Source organism: Pinus tabuliformis, chromosome 8 (assembly GCF_031772625.1).
Source record: "Pinus tabuliformis cultivar Carrire ecotype Pingquan chromosome 8, CPIR1, whole genome shotgun sequence".
NCBI lineage: Eukaryota > Viridiplantae > Streptophyta > Pinopsida > Pinales > Pinaceae > Pinus > Pinus tabuliformis.
This window is the reverse complement of record NC_142294.1, coordinates 354,111,639-354,134,402: the sequence shown is the minus strand read 5'-3', so window position 1 is coordinate 354,134,402 and position 22,764 is coordinate 354,111,639. Positions and strand designations below refer to the sequence as shown.

The 22,764-nt window shown below is 41.0% G+C and overlaps 1 pseudogene; it reads left to right on the top strand.

Moving 5' to 3' along the window:
- The first annotated feature begins 298 nt into the window (after positions 1-298).
- LOC149235597 (pyrophosphate-energized vacuolar membrane proton pump 1 pseudogene) lies at positions 299-986 on the top strand (annotated as a pseudogene).
- The last annotated feature ends 21,778 nt before the right edge of the window (positions 987-22,764 follow it).

Genomic DNA, 22,764 nt, shown 5'->3' with positions numbered 1-22,764 from the left:
AGGCAGAGGACTACAGTTCATAGTTAAACACTGCAGTGGAGATAACCGTTTGCATGGCCAACACATGTCTCTGCCACCTCACTCCAAAAATCACGCAGAAGTCTGAGCGCTCAGCTGTTGGTCAACTTGCACTTGCAACGTGATTCACTCAAAGTGTATTCAAATTCAGGTATTGCTTCCCTTTTTGCAAAGTTACGTACTCTGAAATGCGAGCTCATGCTGTGGAACTATTGTTTGTCTTGTCTCAAGATGGAGATAAACGAAAATTAGCAGAACATCTTGAAGAAAAATATATGAAATGGTTAGCAAAACTTATTTCAACATCTTCAAATTTGGTCTTGGCGGTTCTTCCATGGCTCTGTTTGGCAGCGTAGGTGGTGGTATTTGCACCAAAGCAGCAGATGTAGGTGCTGATCTTGTTGGCAAGGTTGAGAGGAACATTCCTGAAGACGATCCACGCAACCCAGCTGTCATTGTTGATAATGTTGGTGACAATGTTGGAGATATCGCTGGTATGGGATCAGATCTATTTGGGTCCTATCACTGAATCTTCCTGTGCAGCTCTGGTTGTTGCATCCATATCATCATTTGAAAACTCTCATGATCTTACTGCCATGTGTTATCCCTTGCTTATTAGTTCAATGGGTATCATTGCTTGCTTAATCACAACTCTGTTTGCAACGAACATATTTGAGATCAAGGTCGTGAAGGAAATTGAGCCTGCATTGAAAAAGCAACGTATTATCTCCATAGTAGTGATGACTATTGGCACTGCTGCTGTAAGCCTAGTTGCATTGCCTTCATCCTTCACTATCTTCAATTTTGGTGCCTAGAAGGTTGTAAAGAACTGGGAGCGTTTCTTCTGTGGTGCTATTGATTTGTGGTCTGGCCTTGTTATTGGTTTTGTCACTGAATACTGCACTAGTAATGCTTACAGCCCTGTCCAAGATGTTGCCGATTCATGCAGGACTGGAAGCAGCAACTAATGTTATATTTGGGTTAGCTGTGGGATACAAATCTGTTATTATATTTGCTATTGCAGTAAGCATTTTATGAAGCAAAGAAAGCTGCCGCAGCCGGAAAGTATTGTCATGTCAGGAACAGAAATCAAGGTTAACCAATGGAAAAACAGTGATTCCCATCCAGCTTCGGCATGCAATATCTATTCTCGGGCAGTTCATTGAAGCTAGCAGACTGTTTCTACAGGAAGCTAGCAGACTGTTTCTACAGGAAGACAGAGACTGTTTCTACAGGAAGCCAGCGAACAGTTTCTACAGGAAAGTTTGAAAAGCGGGAAGCCAAAGGAGGAATCGGCCGAGATGCTAGCCAAGGAAGCCACCAGGGCATCAAGGACAAGGGGAGAGATTTGGTTGCTCAGAGGATGAGCAACACTTTCAGTAGGGGGGTGATGATGAGCCCCAAAAATGTACAATTATTTGGGCTCATTCAACCTCCTAATTTGGCTTAGTCCACCATTCTCATTTGTTTATTGCATGTTTTTGATTATTTTTATGTTAATAGAGTGAATTTGGTTAGTCATTATGCCAACAAGTCTAATGGGTGCTTTGTGTAGCCTTGTTGGTCAACTTGGAGACAAAATTGAAGGTCTTAATGAGCACTTGGCAGCCAAATTCGTGGAGAACAAGCTAGAGGATTTGTAGGAAGGTGTCCCCCTCATTTATGGACCCTTACCTCGAATTCTCCACCATCAGCTCGGAGTTCAAAGGCCACCAAATTAATGAGCAAAAGGGCAGCCAAGCAAGTCAAGTTGGACTGCTGTTAACTCCAAGTCTTGGACAACCAAGTCCCTAACTTTTAGGAGGACTGTTGGGTCCTCAAATTGTATAAATAAGAAGGCTTGGGGCCTCATTTTGGTTAGCTAGTGGGTAGTCATTTTGTAGCTAGTGGGTAGTCATTTTGTAGCTAGTTGGTAGTCATTTTTGGTAGCTAGTAGTTAGTCATTTCGTAGCAGCTAGTTAGCCAATTTGGTTTTCGCTCTTTGTAAGCCAGTTTTGGCATGACATTAGACTTTTGATTATGAATAAAAGCAAGCAGTTTTGGATCAGATTTTGAGTTTTTAAAGGAGCGTAAAGCTCTCAGGGTTGGGCCCAACCTGAGAGCTCAGGCCTCTTTCCTTTGTATCAATATTGTTCCTTTAGCATTTCGTTTCCATTTTCCTTTACATGCATTTGAGTATAGCTGCTGATTTAGATTTCTTGTAGAAGTCAAACAGATTGGTTTTATCAGTTAGAACTGTTGTAGTTGTTTGGAAGTAGGTTGAGGCATTACTTAGATCCATTCATGCACTTTCATATTTAGCATTGCTTCTTCATTCCACTGCCATGCATGAGTTTCCTTCACAATTTATATTGCTATTCATTGATTTTATGTCACAGGTCGCTCAGGTTGAAGCATTCTCGTTTTGGTGACACTCATAAGCATTTGTTTCATCTACACTGCTTTCTCTCGTTCCATCACTTCGTCCTCCACCTTGATCACACCTGCAAACACATCTTTGACCTCTGCTCCGCTCTGTCATCTCCCAAAGTCTTTCACTCCTCACGTAACTTCATTCCCTAGCCCTTTTGTTGACATAGCCCTTTGTTTTCCAACCTACTCTCCACACTCATTTCCTATCCTATTCCTTCACTTCTACAGCCATCACCAGCCTCATTCCTACCTTACACATCTCCCTCTACCATTTCATCATCCCTCCATCACTCCAAACACTCACGGTAGGTCATCCTGTAGCCATTTGTAGACATCCTGTAGAAAACAGAGTATCCTGTAGGATCTTCCACAGCCATCCTGTAGGAGGCCACTCTCTCGGTTGCTGAGCATCTGAATGCGAGGAACCTCTGTGGATGGATGCTAAGGATCCCTAGGGACCTCTCCTAGCCTTCCCAACCTATCCCACGCTTTCCTTCCTTCTCCATCCCATCTGCACAACCAAACCCTAGTTAGCACAAGATCACCATCATTCCACACACTTAAAAGAAAAATACAAAAACATAACTTTCATGATGCAAGTAGTTTAGATCCATGCATTTTTATTTATTAGAGGTAGTGACAGCATTGGTAGGAGTTGCATTTACATGCCTTGCATTGTAGAGGTCAGACTAGTTAAATTAGGGTTTCCTAGGTTTACATGCTTTGATTTGCTTTCAGTTCATTTTTGTCAAGTAAAGTAGCTTTCCTTTGAGATTAGCTTTCGTCCATCAATTAGCAAGCTTCTTCTGAGAGCCTATAGAAGTTGGCTTGAGCCCTAGCGGACTTGTGCCAGCTGACCAAGTGATAGCTGCGACAAGAGCTAGTACTTGTGCATATAGCACCGTCGCTTCCAAGTTTGTACGAACTATTGGGTTGATAAAATGAGAGACAGGAAGCCCCAGGAGTTGTAGCATTATTGCTACAATACTGGATCTCACCAAGCTGTAGGTTGGCCCCTCCGCGCTATAGGAGACAAGCCGGCTCGTCGCTCTGGGCCCACATCTGCATATACATACAATTGTCATCAGAACATGCATGTATTGACAAAAAAAATGAAAATACATAAAACACCAAAAACAAGGAGGTCGTACCTAAATCCTCTTCCCATTCCTCTCCCTCTGGTAGTGGGAGGTCTGGGTCCCCCATGAAGTTGTTTCCCGCGTATGGCCAATCCTCTACCACGATCAGCTGACGGCGAAGCCATATGAAGAACTCGGGCCGCCAAGACATCTGCTGGCCCCGTCCTCCTCTGGGCATCAATGCTGCCCAGCGAACCATCCTAGGCTCTCGTGGCAATGGGTCCGCCACTACAGCTCCCTGGTACTGGAAGAGGGGTAATCGTTCCAAGAAGAACGACATCACAATCGAGCCATACCCGAACTGTTTCACTCCCCCGTGCTTACACTTTGTAAGCTGCCTTTTGATATTTGTAGTCACCGTTGTAGCCCAGTCAAAAATGGTGGGGTTGAGGCATTCTGTCGCTAGTAATAGATGATTCTTGCTCGCCTCATGGGGCGCCTGTACCCTAGCTGCACGCGTGATGGTGAACAGTATCACTTTAAGAACCAAGTCATGGATGGTGGCAATATCCACCTTGGCACTGTTTTTCCCAAATTGTGCCTTTGGACACACTCGGGCCTTCACTTCACCTATCTTTTCTCCGGAAGGTCTGCTTCCGGTCAAAATGGGGCTCGCCCCTCTCCGTGACAGCCCAGTAATGAAGTACACATCAGATACATCCAACTCTAAGGTTTGATCTCATAAGCAAAATACTTGGTCATCAACATCCCAAGCATCCACTCTAAACTGTAATAGCTCTGATTGAGCTCGCAGATAAGAGGTGAGGAAGAACTTCTTGAGACCACAGTCTCTCAAAGCATTCATATATCCCTCATCCGCTATGGCCAAGGCATCTACGACATCATGCTCCCGTTCTTTCCATTCCACCACCATTTTTGCTTCTTTCCTGCACCCACAAGGATGAATAAATCATTATTGAAACCCTGGTAGGCTTACAAACCGGAAAAATTTAAAAAATGATGGGAAAATTCAACTAAAAGGTTAGGTCGCGCGGTTGGCACAACTGTTTCTAAAACAGTCGCACCAATGGCGCGACACCTTTGGGAAAATCACCCCATTGGCGCGGACCCGTGCCGGATACCCGCGCCAATGGGGCGCAACCCTAAATTTTAAAATCCCCCTTGTGGAGGCTCAATCAGGGAACAAAATGCATAAAAAGAGTATGAAAATGGAGCTAAGGGAAGTGCCTCTTACCTGGAACTGGCGGAATCTCAAATGGTTGCACGGATTGGCGGTAATCACTGCTCGAAGTTCGCTCCTCAAATAGACCACTACTACTATGCAAGAGGTAAAAAGTAAAAGTAATTCTATTTTTTACATTTTCACCATATTTATAGACTTTTTGACTTGTAATTAGGTTTAAAAAGTTGTTTTTTGAATATTTTCATATATTTTTGGTCGAAAATGAATTTTACGCTTGCTTTTGGTGCCATGACAGGTCTTTTTTGCAACTTTGATGGTGAAACGAGTTGTATTTTATACTTTTTCGGACTCGGTAAATACACGAAAAAGTCACTGTGGAGTCATCTTTCAGCTCTTTTCTGACTTGCTAGAAATGAAAAGATCGCCGAGTTATTCCTCTTGACTCGTTAAACATAAATAAGAGGCGGTCGTCTTTAAACCCTTTTCCAACCGTGTAAAAACGAAAAGATCGTCGAACCCTTGTCGTTTCAGGTTCGTTAATGGTTACGAAACGACGTGATGTTGATCGCTTTTTTACTTTTTCAGATCGATGTCACTATAAATGAAAAGTACTCCTCGATCGTAATGGTTGGGCGGTTCTTTCGAGTATTGTTTTATACTTTTTCGGGCTCGAGAGACACAAATTTACGAAAAAGGACCCCCCTGAAGTTTTCTTTTCTGTTGTCTTTTCAGACTCTCTAAATAAGAAAAGACGTCGATTTCTTCCTTTGTCAGACTCGTTAAAACTTAATGACATCGGACTCCGTCAAAATGACGCTCACAAGCATATGCTATCCCCGTCAAGCTTGTTAAAAATAACTGGGTTACTCGCCAGCAATGGTGGGGAAAATGGACCCATAATTATTGTCGTTTCGGTAGTATGTCGCTCTTGAACATGGCACTAGTCTGCATTCATGTCTGGGTGGGGACATCTCATCTTGTTTTACACTTGACTCTGTGGGTTTTGGTTATCCTATTTGACCTCTCATCTGCTCATTGCCTTGTCACTATGACCTCTGCTCATTGCCTTGTCACCATGACCTCTGCTCATTTGATGTCAAATACTGCCAAGTCCACTGTCGTGCCGCCGATATGTTCAAGAGAAGTTGACCTCTGCAACAATGCAACCTCCTCTGATACCTCACATAATTTTGATTCACCACAACATCCTTCCTCTATCTCATGTCATTGATGTGGGAAACACTATGGCCCACCTTTGATCAAGGTCACTTCCTGTCGACTTCAGCTCATTATCCAGGAAGCTGATCTAGAGACTCCCTTCTTGTGCATTGGAGCCTGCATGCCTCAATGGCAGGTTCTTCGTGTTCGACGAGAGGTTTTCATCATTGGCCTCTGATCGAATGATTCTACGGGTGTTCGACGTCAGCTCACTCATTCACACGCCGTAGATTGTACCTATAGTACCTTGAGGGCCATTGTCATTATTGGTGGTACCGCTCACGTCTGTTAACAGTTTTGATCATTGACTAGTAATCAGACGATGTTCAAGCATGTTCGAATTCAACTCATGTATTCGCATTCCTGAACTTGTACTCTGTTCGGGTCGAGATGGAGTGCAAGACCCTGGATTTTGTCTGTTGGAATCCAGGCTGCGATTTGTGGATTATTCTGATCACTACATGACTCATTCACTAGATGGCTGCGACCATGCCTAAGTCTATTTATTGATCCTCTTTGGATGGCTGCGTCCATGCCTTGGATCTCGATTATTATGTACTTTGTTATGGATGGTTGCGCCCATACCACATATATCATGTACTTGAGATATTAGTTGTACTTCTTTACGCAGGTTCTCCGGCGGCCGTGTTTTCCGTCACGCATGTTCTTGTAAAGCATTTCACCCCTCTCTCTCTCAGGCCTCATGCTTTAGGGGGTATCTGTTACACAGCAATCTGTCACCGTCCTTGTTACCCCTCACCCGCACACTGGAGGACTCATTTTGGGACCTGTGAAAAGTGACATGACCTGAAACCACTTGCATCATATTCCTCTAAGTATGAGCTTTATGTGCCCTGAAGACATCTCCTGCAAAATACCCATGAAAACAACTCTTTTTGCATTAGCACGGGTCCACAATTCACTGCCCGCGCTAATGAGGGAAATCCTCTAAAGAGAGCGCGCTATTGGCACTCTGTCTCAGAGTCGCACTCGCACCAACCGAATTGAGTAAACTTTTTAACCAACAAGCTCCCGAAGGTTCTCTTCAACCCATTCACCAACTGAATCTATGTTGAGCTAGGATGGTTTGGCTTCGAATCTCCATAGAAGGGAAAGTGGTTTTCCACCTTTCATGGAAGTTTCCAAGTGATAAAGCTAATCCCATAAATAATGTGGTTGATCCTATCTCTTTCCTCTATATCTATAAAAGCTTGTCTCTATGCCTTGAGCAAGCTAGTTACAGTAGGTCCAGTTCTAGTATAGAGATAGAGAGTTTGAAGCTGCAAGAGCCTTCTTTGCACCCATAAGGCCAAATCTAAGTAAGGATATTCTTGTCACCCAAAGAGAGAGAGGCTTGTTCCTATCCCAACAAGCTTTGCAAGACTTGTGTAGCTGACTACCCAGCCAAAGGAGGATTTGACGTCAGAACAATGGTTGTATTCTTCTTTGTTATTTATTAATAATAGATGACTATCATTATGGTTCCACTCTCATTGTCTTATGTTTGATGTTGAGTTATATCTTTTCTGACCGATATATAATTGCATCTACTAGATTTTATGCTTGTATTCGTGTTTTTCTTTGCATGTGCAGGTGTCCAATCACGGAGATCGTGGGGATCATGACCAGCCGAGGCAAAGGAACAAGGGCGACATCTCTTCTACGAACACTAGCGTTGGAATCCAAGTAGGTTCTCACCATCCACTTTTTATTTGCAATTAGGAACTTGCGTTATAGCATTGTGTGATTCTTACTAGACCTGGTCTGGGCTAGTAGGGATCGTCTCTGTCCGCAGAGAGGATTTACCTCCACAACAGGGGCAGTATACCCTTTCATTATCCCCTTTGGGAGGATATCCATATGGGAGTTCACAACAACATTCAGGTTATACTGGAATTACCTCAAGCGGTTAGGTACCTATACTACCTCAACAACCAAGAGTTGTGTACTCGATGCAACAATGCTTACCTATGTCAAATATACCAACTACGCCAGCTATTGTGACGGTGTCGCAAGTTCAAGCGCTGCCTGTTGTATGCCAACTTGAGGTTTCTCAGGTTGTAATGCAACAGCCCCTTGACCCTGCGACTCAACCACAATCACTGATTGGTGGAATGACACAGGTTCAGACGGGTACAATTACCCCTCATCTTGGTCAAATTGTTAGTATCGGTCAACAGCACATGGTTTCACAACCATGGTTAGTACAATACCAACAACCGCAATTCCAACAAGTATACCAAGGTTCTGAGCAACAAATCTTTGCAAATAGTGGGCAACCGTACATTCAAAATGGTCAAAATCAACCATTTTACAATGGACATGCCCACCAACCTTACCAAAGTTACCAGCATCAAATGCATTATGCCGGTATGCAAAGACCAACTGCTCAGGCAATCCCATCTTATCCTGGGTATGCTTCGCCTAACCTGAATCAGCAGTTACCCTTTGTGGCAACTTTAGAGTTACTTGATTTGAATTGGTTAACAAATGATCCAATCGCTTACGCCCCTTGGTGGCCAGCGATTCCGCATAAACTTCCATCAGATATTCCTAAATTTAATGGGAATCCGGGTGAAGATCCATCGAATCATGTGATGACCTTTCATCTATGGTGTTCATCAAACACCCTAAATGATGATTCGATAAGACTTCGCCTCTTTCAGAGGACATTAACGGGTCCAGCGGCAAAATGGTACATCGAATTACCTAGAGCTTCGTTCGACAACTTCAGTACCCTAGCCACAACCTTTTTAACCCATTTTCAGTTACTAATAAGGTAAGAAATGGGAACAAAACTTCTTACCAATTTCAAACAGACAATGGCCACTCACATATTTGATCATATACATGAGTTGCGACGTCGTCGTAGAATGGTAAAAACGTATGTCCCCGATCAGCTCCTAGCTGAATGGTTTATCAAGTCATTACTACCTTCCATCACAGAAGATGTGGCAAAGGGGGGAGTCGTAACAGAAGAGCAAGTCATCGCTTGTGCACAATATTTGGACTTGATTTACACTCAGTTCGGCACGCTCTACGATAAAATACCTGACGCCCCTAGACTAGAATTCTCAAGTCCACCTCCTCCTAAATCAAACAATGACTCTCATGTCGGCGATGGCTTGATTGGCACAACAGACATGAAATCAACAAAGGCTACATCCAAAAAGGCCCATAATATTTCAGGTCAAAATGCAAAAGACGAACTTCTTGCCTCGGAAGTAAATGTCATATCGACAGATAAAGGCAAAGAAACCAAACAACCAGGGAGCAAGAAGAAAGACAAAGGGAAGAAGAAGAAACAAGAGGAATCATCACCTGAAAAATCTTCTTCAAACCCTCCTGGAGATAGGAAACCAAAAAATCCATGCTTCATATGCGATGAGGATCATTGGACCGCAAATTGTCCACACAGAGCTGAGCTTAAGAAATTCTTGAAGAATTCAAAAACCTCCGCAGTGTTAACTGATCTGTTTCCAAATCCAGGAACAAATCTGGTTGAAAGTGGAAATGATTCCCCGTCTCAAGTGCTAATGTTGTCAGTTTCAAAACAACAAAATTATGCTTTGATATCGACAAGGAACAAAGATTATGGGAATCCGCAGCTGTCGAAAAACAAGGATAAAGATCAACCTAGTAGTTCGACAACAACTTCGACAGAAGTTGCACCACCCATCATTCCTGAATTGACAATAAAACCGCCAAAGGGAGTAGTACACAAGTTGACGTTTAATCCCCACGCTAGAGCGGCACAACATTATAATATAGTGGAAGATTTGGCCCAATCGCCATCCACTATGTCGACTCTTGAAGTACTACAGAATTGCCCATCCCAAAGGCAGGCTTTATTATCAACCATTGGTGGGATAGACCCAAAGGATTCCAATCTTGTATCCTTCAACCATAAAGGATACGATCCTAAATTACCAGCTCAACTAGCTTTCCTTGTCCAAGTGAAACCCCTCAACAAAACTGTTCATCGAACAATTATTGATGAGGGGGCATCTACATGCATTATGTCGATGAGTTGCTGGAAAACTTTAGGATCTCCAACCTTGTCGCGATCTTCGACGACATTAAAAGAATTCGACGGAAGGACATATACCCCATATGGTATTCTAAGTAACTTGAAAGCTGAACTAGGAGGGAAAACAATAGAAATAGATGTTGAAGTAATCGATGGCAATCTTGATTACAACATCCTCCTAGGAAGACCATGGATATATGCTATGGCTACTGTTGTGTCGACCTATTTTAGGAAGATTGAATTTCCCTTTCAAGGAGGGATTACAATCGTCAATCAACAAAACTTCCTACCCAATGGTTCTCAAGTTACAAGAAGCATTCCCATGATCCATGGAAGCCCCCATTTGCTTCAAAATATCGGAGTAGGCCTACTAAAAGATCCTATACTAATGGGAACTTTCGCCCTTCCACCTCCAATCAACCTGGCGGAAGTAGCATCGGTAGGAACCTGCAATATGATATCTTCTAAAAAGATCTCAGAAAACGATATCGACATGGATCTTGCAATGGTTTTGCCCCTAAGCCCAACGGAAATATTGTAGCAATCAATGTTCCTAGCATGGGAGGCAAACCCAAATCAATGCTCAAGCATTTGGATAGATCAGTCTAAAGAATATGACACCCCTTCAGATCCTTGGTCGCGAGTGCATGTCACCGATGAAGGAATTGTCCAATCAATGGTAATTGAAGGGGCACCATGGAATGATTCCCACCATCGTTCCCTTCTTCCGGATTGTGGAGAAGATACTCAAGATGACCTTTATCATCCTTCAGTTTTTGATTTCCTATCAAATACTCTAAACACGGTGGATTCCGAGCGAAACTTGTCCAACATTGAAGAGACTATCGCCATAAATATCTCAACGAAAACAGATGTTGTAGAGAATATTTATGTTGGCAAATGTTTTTCTCCTTTAGAACTGGAAATATATAACGCTCTTTTTCGCGAATTCAGAGATGTCTTTGCTTGGTCATATAGTGAAATGCTAGGCATTGACTTGAGTATCGTTGAACATGAAATTAAGATGTATCCAGATGTCAAACCAGTACGACAACGGCTACGGCAGGTGCACCCCAAGAAACCCGCCGCCATTAAGGCAGAAGTTGAAAAACTTCTCCATGCTGGTTTCATCTACCCGGTTCCTCTAACCGATTGGGTATCGAATATTGTCCCTGTTATGAAAAAACAAGGAACAATTAGAGTGTGCGTCAATTATAGGGATGTAAATCAAGCTTGTCCAAAAGACAACTACCCTACACCCTTCATCGACCAGATAATTGATGAGTGCACCAGATGCAAAATCTTTTCATTCATGGATGGATTCTCCGGTATAATCAAATAAATATCCGCCCACAGGATCAGTCTAAGACTGTATTTATTTTTCCGAGGGGCACATTTGCATATCGAAAATTACCAGGGGTGACGTTTCAGAGGGAAATGAATTATGCCTTCCATGACATCAAAAACATCGTTCAACCATACCTTGACGACCTTCTGGCTCATTCGTGAAAGCGTATTGATCACCTGCAGCATTTAAGAGCGATATTTATACGTGGCCGACACAACAAGATACGACTCAATACACACATATGTGTATTTTGTGTCAGTTCTGGTCGTTTACTTGGCTTTGTAGTCTCGAAGGACGGGATTCGTCTCGACCCATGTAAGGTCCAGGCAATCATAAATTTGCCTCCACCTTCGAATTTGCTTCAGATTCAGAAACTCCAAGGGAAAGTGAACTTTCTGAGGAGGTTCATTCCAAATTACGCCGAACTTGCTAAGGGTTATACATGTCTTTTGAAAAAGGAAGTGCCCTTTGTCTGGGATCAGGTTGCACAAGCTTCCTTTGATGCTTTAAAAGAATCACTAATGAAAGCATCATTCATGTATGCTCCTGATTATCAAAACGATTTTAACATGTATCTGGCTGCAGCGGATACGACCATCGCAATGGTTTTAGTTCAAGAAGTTGATGGAATTGAACATCCTATATATTATTTGAGTAAAAACTTAAATGATACAGAAAGCAAATATTCTTACGTTGAAAAGCTAGCACTCGCAGCTGTTCAAGCGATACAAAGATTTCGACACTATGTCCTCTTTCGGAAAACTACCATTCTGTCAGATTGCAACCCCATGACTTATATATTGTGGCAACAGTTGCTGGGGGGAAAATATTCAAAATTTATAGCAATCCTACAAGAGTTTGATCTGGAATTTGTAAAATCCAAGTCGAAAAAAGCTCTAGTTTTCGCAGAATTATTGTGCGATCTCCCATCGTAGTCCAACGATGAAACATCCGAAGAAACAATCGTGGAAGAAAGTTTGTTTCTGATATCTTCAAGCAATGAGTGGTATGGAGATATAATCATTTATCTCCAAACCCAAAAATACAGCCAAACACCTCCCACTCCGAACAAAAACATATTCGATACCAAGCAAAAGACTACATGATCGTCGGTGATACACTTTATTGTCGTGGTATCGATATAGTTCTGAGAAGGTGCCTCACCCATGAGGAGGCCGAAAAAGTCCTGAATGATTGTCATTCAAGTGCGTGTGGGGGGGCATCAGTCTGGATATGCTACAACGAAAAAAATCTTACGAGCAGGATGCTTCTGGCCAACAATGTTTGGAGATTGCATAACCGCAGTCAGAAGTTTCCATGCTTGTCAAATTTTCGATAGCAAAACCAGAAGACCACTCGCACCTCTGCAGCCAATAGTTGCAGTTGGGCCATTCACCAAATGGGGCATCGATTTCATGACATGTAACCCCACCTCGACTGGGGGGCATGGGTATATCATAGTCGCAGTTGATTATTTTACCAAATGGTCCGAGGCGATGCCTACATTAGATAATACTGGTGAAACAGTTGCCCTCTTCTTTTTCAATCATGTAGTTGCCAGATTCGGCGTACCATAGGCTATAGTCACAGATCATGGATCGCATTTTCGCAATCACATGATGGTCGAATTAGTTGCCAAACTAGGGTTGTCTCACGACAGCTCTACTCCATATTATCCACAAGCCAACGGATAAGTTGAAGCAATCAACAAGGTCCTGAAATGCATGTTGCAAAGGATGATTGGAGTTCACAAGAGAAGATGGCACCTAATCTTGTACTCATCTTTGTGGGCTTACCGAACATCGGTAAGGAATGCAACCGGGTTTACACCTTTCCAACTGGTATATGGCCTGGAAGTAGTCTTACCAATCCAGTGCGAAATCTCGTCTCTCAAACTCGCAATTGATCTCCTCCTCGGAACTTCAGAAGAAGAAGCTCGTTTCTTGGAATTAATCCAATTGGATGAAACCCTTCGTGATGCCGCTTTGGCTAATGAAGCCCATAAGAAATGAGTCAAGGTGCAGTTCGACAAAAATGTCAAACCCCGTGTCTTCTCAGAAGGTGACTTGGTCTTGCTTTACGACCAAGAATCCGATAAATTTGGGGCAGGTAAATTTAAGTCTTTATGGATGGGCCCCTATATTGTTAAATGAGTGTTATCAAAAGGAGCCTATGAGTTAATGGATTATGACAGAATTCCACCGGCACAACCTCGTAATGGGTTGTACCTCAAGCGTTACTATGCGTAATGGTAACCTGTATGCTTTTGTTATGTTTTTGTTTTTGCTAAAGTGTTTATTTTGGTCAAGTAATCCACTTTTTACGTTTGTTTCATATGTCAAACCTATTGGAGTCATGTGTTGGATATGCCGACAGAGTGAGTCATAGTTCGCGGAACCTATCTTCCGCAGCCTGGGCTATTTTTGATCCAAGCGACGAGTTAGTAAGTTTCAGAGAGGTATGTATTGGTCGATCAACAAATAACATCGCTGAGTATAGCACATTGATAGAACTTCTCTATGATGCCATCACACATGGTATACGCCGACTAATTGTCAGGCTAGACTCACAACTCGTAATACTACAACTCACTGGTATATATTCCGTCCGAAACCCAGCTATTTATCGCATGTTCCTAAGGGTTAAGATTTTGGAAAGACAATTTGATTTTATTCAATATCAACACATTTCCAGAAACTTAAACACATTAACTGACTCATTAGCAAATTATGTGTTAGATATACATTTGCAACATTTATAAAAAGAAACATACCATCAATGTTTGCATTTGGATCATGTAACTTCACCAAAATAAAACTCCGAAAATCAAAAATATATATAACTGTTTATGGTTTACACATAATGTTCTCTAACCAAGACAAAATCGGTCAAGTGACCAAAAACTCAAAATGCTAGGGGGCACCCTAGTCTAATGATGCTCGTGATAGCAAGTCACAGCGTGTGCGATCATGTGTAAGAGACGAGTCCATCGTCTTGGCACACCAGTAGTATGCCGATGTAGCCTCAAAGGTAGCTCGTTAGTCCTCAAATCTGGAATACCCAGAGTGAGGCCCTCAACCGGCTCCTATAACGTTGTGAGATTCTCGGCCACATAAAGGTCACGAAGGATAGCCCTTCCAACAACCTCTCCTATTGGGGTGGTAGCTGGTACTCTCAGGCGAGCTACTGGACGAACAGGACCAACATCTGCATGTACACATGAGTTTGATTAAATTCTTGATAGAATAAAGCACAAGGACATTATAAATGAAAAACGATAAACAGGAATATGGTCAAAGATTTTACCAATGGTGCCCCATTGTTCGTCCTCCGGCAGTACTAAATCTAGATCACCCCGGAAGTCCATACCAGCATATGGATACTCGGAATAAACCATCTCCTAATGATCAAACCACTTGAAGAAGGTATCAAAAAAGTAAATCTGAGACTGACCAGCATGCCTAGACATATGGTCAACCCATCTCTGCATACGTGGTTCAGTAGGTGAAGGTAAATCGAGTGCAATATGCTGTGGCTGCATCAGTGGTATCTTCTCCAATGCAAAGGCGGTCAAAATAGAACCATACCCAAAGTTGTTCAACCTCCCACTCTTTATCTTGGTCAATTGTTCTTTCATCACAAGAAGTACTGCGTCGCACCTGTTGAGCACCTTCGGTTGGAGGTATTCCAAGGCATACTGCATATAAGATCGGTTGGCTACATGAAGAGCCGCACCATAGGCCATCCTACCAAAAGTAAACAAAATAGTCTTGAGGGACTTGTCAGTGACATCACGGATGATGATCTTGTCGTCTTTACTCGGTTGACATCCCTCTCTGCAGTACCGGCGAACATAATCTCTCACAGAGTCACCTCCTCGGGCCGAACCTGATAAAGAGATGGGGGCACCCCACCTCGATAAGCCAGTCAAGAAATAGATGTCTACTACAGTCAAGGGGATAGATTTGCCCCTGATCTGGAAAACCTGGTTGGTAGGATCCCAAGCATCGAGCAAATACTACAGTAAGTTGATCTGTTGTCTCATGCTAGAAATGCGAAAAAACTTCAGCAAGCCACAGTTCCGCAGTGCGTTTACTGTAACCGGATCATGTAGGGCAAGCATGTCCTCGTCTTCATGCTCACATTCTCGCCATTTAATGGTCATCTTACTCCAAATATCTCTGAAAAACAAACAAGAGAAGAGTTAGATCCTGATTTTGGTAAGAAACAGGAAAATTTTCCATCAAAGATTATGCATAGAATTCCTTTTCTGCGCCCAACGCACCTATAGTAGTGTTCTGGGTGTGTTGCATGTTAGGTAGCCTTTAGACAATCCAACATTCAACACACTTTTCGATACACAGAGGGTGCACTGAAGGCCAAAACGAGTTTTTCAAACCCCAGAGGCTCAGAAAAACTAGGAATCAAGCTCAGAATGTAAAATGGAAACCATGAAATGAAAGAGCTCAAGTTTAGCTCCTACTTGGTTCAGACGGCGCCGTGAATCGTCCACAGAATCTCTCGAAATCAGCTAATGAAAATCAAAGGGGGAAAGCACCTCCAAAGCTCCAACAAACCAAAGTTCAAATGAAATGGTAAAATGAGAGGTAAAAACACTTTTTCATTGCTTTTTACGTAGTTCAAAGTAAAATATTAGTGTTCTAACTCGTTTTTCAAGCATATATTGTTCATTTCTGACTAGTTTGATGAAGCATTTGAAGATACAGTACAATCTTTGAAAGAACAAAGCTATTTATGGTAAAAATAAAAAAAGGGACCATTCAATCAAGCAGTTTTAGCACATAGTTCAAGCTCGTTAAAAAATAAACAGAAGACATGAGCAAATGTTTCCTCCCGTGTTTAAGCTCGTTAAAAAATGAACTATTCCCCGTAAATAACCATCGTGAATGTAGTACTTCAGCCATTAAAGCCTTGGTCATGTTTGCACCGTCACCTCCACTTTTTCATTGGCCGATCATTCAACTCCATTTGATTTTTTACCCATTTTGAGGAACAGCTATGAAGAGTGATCTCACTAGGCATCCTTGTGACACTGCCATGATTGGAAAATTCCAAACCTTACCTGGAATCAACTGCTACCCATTTTATCACTCGTTCCTCAAAAGACGAGTCTCCTTTAAGCTCTTTTCAACTGACTCGTAAAATACGAAAAGATTGCCGAGCCATTGGCCTCTCCAGCTCGTTAAAGGGACAAGAAGTGCTATCCCTCCTCTAGATTTTAATCTTTTTGGACCTAAGGGATTATTACACGAAAAGATCGAGCGCTTGTTTTGTTCGGCTCGTTAAAAGTATCGAAAATTCATCCCTTTTGTATTGTTTTATAATTTTTCGGACTTAAGGGATTAGATGACGAAAAAGGAATTTTGGAGTTACCTTTACGTTCCTTTTCAAACTCTCTAAAATTGAAAAGGACGTTATATTTGTCGTTAAACTCGTTAAAAAGATTAATAGCGACAAACTTGTATGTGGACAAGAACGAGTTTCACTATCGCTAGGCCCGTTAAAACATAGCAATGGGTTTGCCCGAAGGGAAAATTATAGAACAAGCACATGTTATCCTCCTCAAGCTTGACAAAAATAAAGAGGTACTGGTCAGCAATGACTGGGGAAAATTGGGAAGAAAACTTGAAGAAACTTTGTTGGTAGCAAGTCGCTCTTGAACATGACACTTCCACTCCGTGTCCGAGTCGGGTTGGGTTGTTTCATTCACCGGTCACATCACCATGGTCACGCCATACCATCCACATTTGGGGTTAATGCTACCAATCCATCACATCAGTGTCGCCGATATGTTCAAGAGAAGTCATTCAGAGAATTCACCTGTGTCTCACCCACTACCATACATTATACTCCATTCTTTCATGACCGCCACCCTGAACCTTATATCACCAGATCGTTTTCACTCCATCAAAAGATCATTTGCTCCATTCTGTGTCATTGATTTGGGATTCATTAAGGCCCTCCTGTGACGGATCACTTCTTGTCGACATCAGCTCATTATCCAAGAAGTTGATCTAAGAACACCCCATTCAGTACTTTGAAGCTTGCATACCTCAATGGAAACTTTCTCACTTTCGGCGACATGTTTACATCAATGGCCTTCGACCGAAAGATTTTCCGTGGTGTTCGACGCCAAATCCTTTATTCACACCACGTGAATTGTACTGCAGTACCTTGAGGGTCATTATCATTATCGATGATTCCTCTTGCGCTTGTTAACAGTTTACATCATTGACTGGTAATCAAGCGATGTCTTTCCATGTTCGACTTCAGAACATTTCTCACATGGATCGACTTGTACTTTGAGTGAAGATCAGACGAGATTGAAGACCCTGGATCTAGTTTCATCCATCCGGGCTACGATATATATTCAGGGAAATAAAGACATTAAATGTACTTCATTGCTGCACAGATAATCATCCACTCAAAAGGATGATGGCTCTATCAGAATCATCAGTCTACACCCAGACGATTGTTTGTCCTATGTACATGAAAATGAATTTATAAAGTTGAGCATGGGAATGCCCGCCTCAGCTAGATCATGAAAATATTATGAAGATAATGTATTGTATTGTATCTTATTACAGGTCTCCTCTCAGCATTTAAATAACTTCAGATCCTCATAATAAAGCATTTCACCCGACATCAAAAGATTAACGGCCTCATGCTTTAGGGGGCAACTGTTATAGACATTTTGGGCCCTACAACCCCAAGAATGAAATGTCCATAAACCAAGGGCTCCTAAGTCCTTAAAAGTGTTGTTCTAACCCCTAAAGGAACAAGGTCAACAGATTACAGCTTCTCCCAGAAGTTCTCCATGAGAAACTGCTCAGAATTGGTCAAAACAGGTTCATTGCAGCTGCTCCACTGGCTAAGTGCGTTGCATCTCACCCAAATACACTGTGAGGGTGTGTTGCATTTCAAAAGTCCCTTCTGTGGGGTGCGATGGGCGAGAAATGACAAATGGAAGTGTCATTCCGTGAGGTGGAGAGGCAATGGAAGCTTCCAGAATCTTCTCCTGTGACACCTGCCTCACTGAATTCGACCAAGGATGAGGAAGAGGCCATCAGTCTCCAAGTGGAAGCAAGAACTATCAAAGAGAAGACACTAGTCAAATCACAAGCTGACTCATCCCCCTTACAGATATCTATATATGGATCCCTCATCCCAAAGATCCAGATGATGGAATTTTGCATATGGTAAGGAATTGCTGTTGGTTTCTTGAGACAAACATTAGATTGTTGGGTGATCCAAGCTTTGTTTGAGGTGAACAGGGGCTTCTTTGCTGGGAGGTTGATGCTGGGTTAGAACAACTGGTTGTAACTCCTCTTGGCTCGTTTCTTGTTTATCAATAAAAGCTATTTGAGTTTTCCTCCATGATTTTGTGTCATTGATGCTTGCTACATTTGTATGGTCAATTTACATCTGATCCTAGATTGTTTATGATTATAGATCCATGTCTTTGTATAGTGCTATGCGTCTGTGATCTTACAGGTACTTTGTGAAGCTGGGCGTGCAAGGGAGCAGGTAGCTGAGGACTATCAAAGAAGAGAGGGATCGAATCGGGAGATTAGTGCAAGACAGAGGTTGGTCTTTCTGTTCCTCTCTATCTATAATTCATAAAGGAAAAATGAAAGTAGCTTTTCTCTGTTTGTTTCTAAGGCAGCTATCACACCTTAGTGGGATAGAGCAATTCTATATAGACACTTTTCCCTGTAACACCCCTGTGTACAAGTAGCGGTCTAACCACTTCTCCTTTGATAACTGTGGATTCATGTTCTCCTGCGCCGTGAACTCATGGATCTTCCTATCCAACCAATCTTCAATTTCTTTCTTAGTTGCATTACAGTGATACGATATCAACATCTCTATGCAGATCCCGGTCCCAGCAACAAACCATTTTTTGGCTTGTTGGGGCCTGACACAGGTTCAAATTAATTAGCCAAACAAATCCATGTACTACTGGCCCTTTCGACAATAGTCTACAGAGCACAAACTAAGGTCTCACCCGAAGTAGTATGGGCGGTGTTGGAACTAGGTTTCCACACCCTTGAGATGCCTGAGGGTTTGATTTGGGCCAGCTATGAGTCCCTTCACACAGGTTACTTCACACACTTCCCTAGCCTTCGTGCCCGGATATATTCGCCTTCGTGAAAACTTAGACAGGGGCTATGTGGCTTTCATGCTGCTAGAGCAACGATTTGCACTATTCCCCTAAGTCACACCTAAGATCTTACTTATCTTCTTATAACAGTTAGTTATCTTCGCGTAAACAAATGCCTTATATTATATTTACTTATTCAGCACATTCATATGAGTTTGCGTAGTAAATAAATAGTAAACTTACTATTCATACCCAATAATGCATAAAATAGGAAATGATACACAGAAATATGGTAAAACTTCTCTTTTATTAATTCTTCCCATGGTTACAGACTCGACTTACTCTGTGCACTCAGCTGCAGGGGTCCCTGTGTTAAAGTCCTATATTGATAGGATTTATAATTTTCAATTAGCTGAGAGTAACTCTTGTAATATTGTACATACTTTTTCTTTTTGCAAATGTTTTCCATATTTAAAGTTAAAAAATGTAAAGAGGGTGTGTCCTAAAAGAAATATCAAAGGAAAAAAAGGATAACAAAAGATCAAAAAATGAAAACATATGAACCCCAAACACAAAAACATATCATGAAAGTGTGCAAGTCTAAATGCCACTACTATTTTAATTCTTCTGCAAATAATGGTTGTGTGCAGCTTGTAATTCATGCCACAACCCATGGTAATCAAACTACTTAATCTTGACTATTTCATGCTTTGAATTTTATGTTTATAGTTAGAGAATAAAATCTGACCAAACAGCCTAATCTTGGCAGATCATTAGATAGGAGAAAATAAAAGGGGTCATTAGCTTAATCTGAGCCCTTGGAAGATATAAGGTTAGAAGTAGATAGTTTGTTTTGTAAAATAAAAGGAAAGAAAAGGGTTTTCTGGCCTAAATTCACCCAAATAAGTGAAGAATAAAAATGTTGGGGTAAGTAATGGGTAAGTAGAAGAAAAGTTGCTAAAGTATAAAGTTGATTGGACAAAAGCACATTTATCATGCTTAATCATATGTTTCAATGTGCATGAGAAATGAAGAAAGCAGAAACAGAGGTTTACAAGTTGATTTAATTGACTCCCCCTCATTCATTTCATCCCTATACGTACTAATTTCCCCATCCACAAGTATGTTCTAGTACTAAAAATCCTTCAAGTCATAAAGGCTCAGAGAATTTCTCTGACTTTTGGTGGGACCAGATCCTCGCCTTAATGACTTATGGACATCAAGTGTTAAAATTCCCTTCATAAAAGTCATTTTCCTTCATTACCCTAATGAAACCCCTTTTCATAAGGTTAAACACCATTTTCCTATGAAAAGTAAAAAACCCCATGTAAATTCCATTTCACTTGAAATACCCACAAAAAGGTTTTATCCTAAGTATAAGTGTATGTAAAGGAAAGGCGTAAATATTACATTATACTTAGTATTATTTTCATTCCGCTCATTTCAGTTCATATTAATTTCTAACATAATAATATAGTTCCCGATATACCCTTTTTCCTTGTTTATAAACAAATCCTCGTATCTATTACCCCTACCCTTAGTTTAGCTATAAACTGTATTTTTACCCTATCCCCTCGACAAAACCCTCTTAAGTCACCAATTCTCCGTAAAGTTAAGATAATCCCTCCATTAACCCCGTCCGATCATTTAATCCTATGTTTAACTCCAGAATAATCACAAACCACCATTAATTAAAGCCCCAGGCCCCCTTTTGAGTCTTGAAAATGTCATTCATTTCCATTACACTTTCACTATTATGTCCATTATATCACCTCCATTTCACTACTATGTCACCACATTCGTCCCACTTTCATTATCATTGGGCCACCTTTATGTTTTTCCAATCTTTATTATTTCTAAGCCTTTTAAGTGAATTTGTGGTTAAACATTAGAAAATAATGTGCATATGTTTATACCTAACAAATGGGTTGAGATTGTTGACATGTGTAGGTTGAAAGGAGGCTTCTAGAAGACCCTTATGTGGCACTATAAGGCCAAATTCGAATTTGGTTGGAAAGAATCATGGGATCATGAGGATATGTGTCACATCTCCTAATTGTATTGTAACTCTAAAAAGACATGTGCCTTATCAGTTCCTATTTTGATTAGGACTCTAGAGGTAGAGGGAGAGATTCATGGACTATCATTAATGAGATGGCTCTCATATTTTTGTATAAATAGGAGATCTCTCTCCTTCATTTGTTAGTCTTTAGTCCCTAGTTCTTAAGTTTGTAGTTCTTCCTTGATGGCTTTTGAAAGCCTTGGAGAACTTTGTTGTACTTTGTACTTTTGAAGAAATTGAATAAAGCTTTGATGTTCTCAACATGGAAGGAGATGTGAAGTAGATGTCATGGAGCATATTAGGATGTAAGGTAGAGTAGATTTCATTTTGTAAATATTGCTTTGTAGAATGTAAGGTAGAGTAGATTTCATTTTGTAAATATTGCTTTGTAGAATGTAAGGTAGATTAGATTTTTCATTCATGCAATTTTAATTCATGCAAGTGTGTTTAATTTTGCTTTGATTTCATAGGTGGTAGAGGGCCCCTGCCTTGTATAGTTGTCATTTAATTTTGCATTTTATTTCACCATGTATATTAGTTGTACATAACAAAGCTTTTTGATTACTGTTGTTTTACATTTTTCTCATGTATATTAGTTTTACATAACAAGTTGTTTTGAATACTATTGTTTTACATTTTTCTCATGTATATTAGATGTACATAAATTACTTTCAAGTTGATTGTAGATTAGTGATGCACATAGCCTTTTAATGAACTAATGACGTGATAGAATCATCTTGTCCTTTTGCTGAAGCAGCAAGGATACTGGGTCTCATAGTCATTAGCTCATTATTTGGTTATTGCATTTTATTTTGATTGAACTAGTTGTATATTTACACTTTTGTTTAAATACTAACTCCATCAATAACATGTTTTAAGTTCTTTTGAAGTGCTAAGTTTTGGAAGTTACCATTAGGGACATAGGCCTTGTCTTGAAATCTTTATCCATACTTGTCCTTTAAAAGTATTCTTAAGACCTTAGAATGGGATTTCCATTTGCATTAAACACTTTAGAAAACCAACAAGAACAAAACCCCAAAAACAAACATAAACTATAAAACAACGAAGTAAGAGAAAGGTTAACTAAGCACATATAGTGCACCACACTTCATCAGTTTACGATACCCGGATTGATAATTTATGTAGAGCAATTTAAGACGTTAAATTGACTAGACATTTTGGCGCCATTGCCAGGGAAGTGTAATTAGGAGACCTTATTTCTTACATCTAAAAAAAATTAATAATTCTTGAGTATGCTCTCCTCCTGC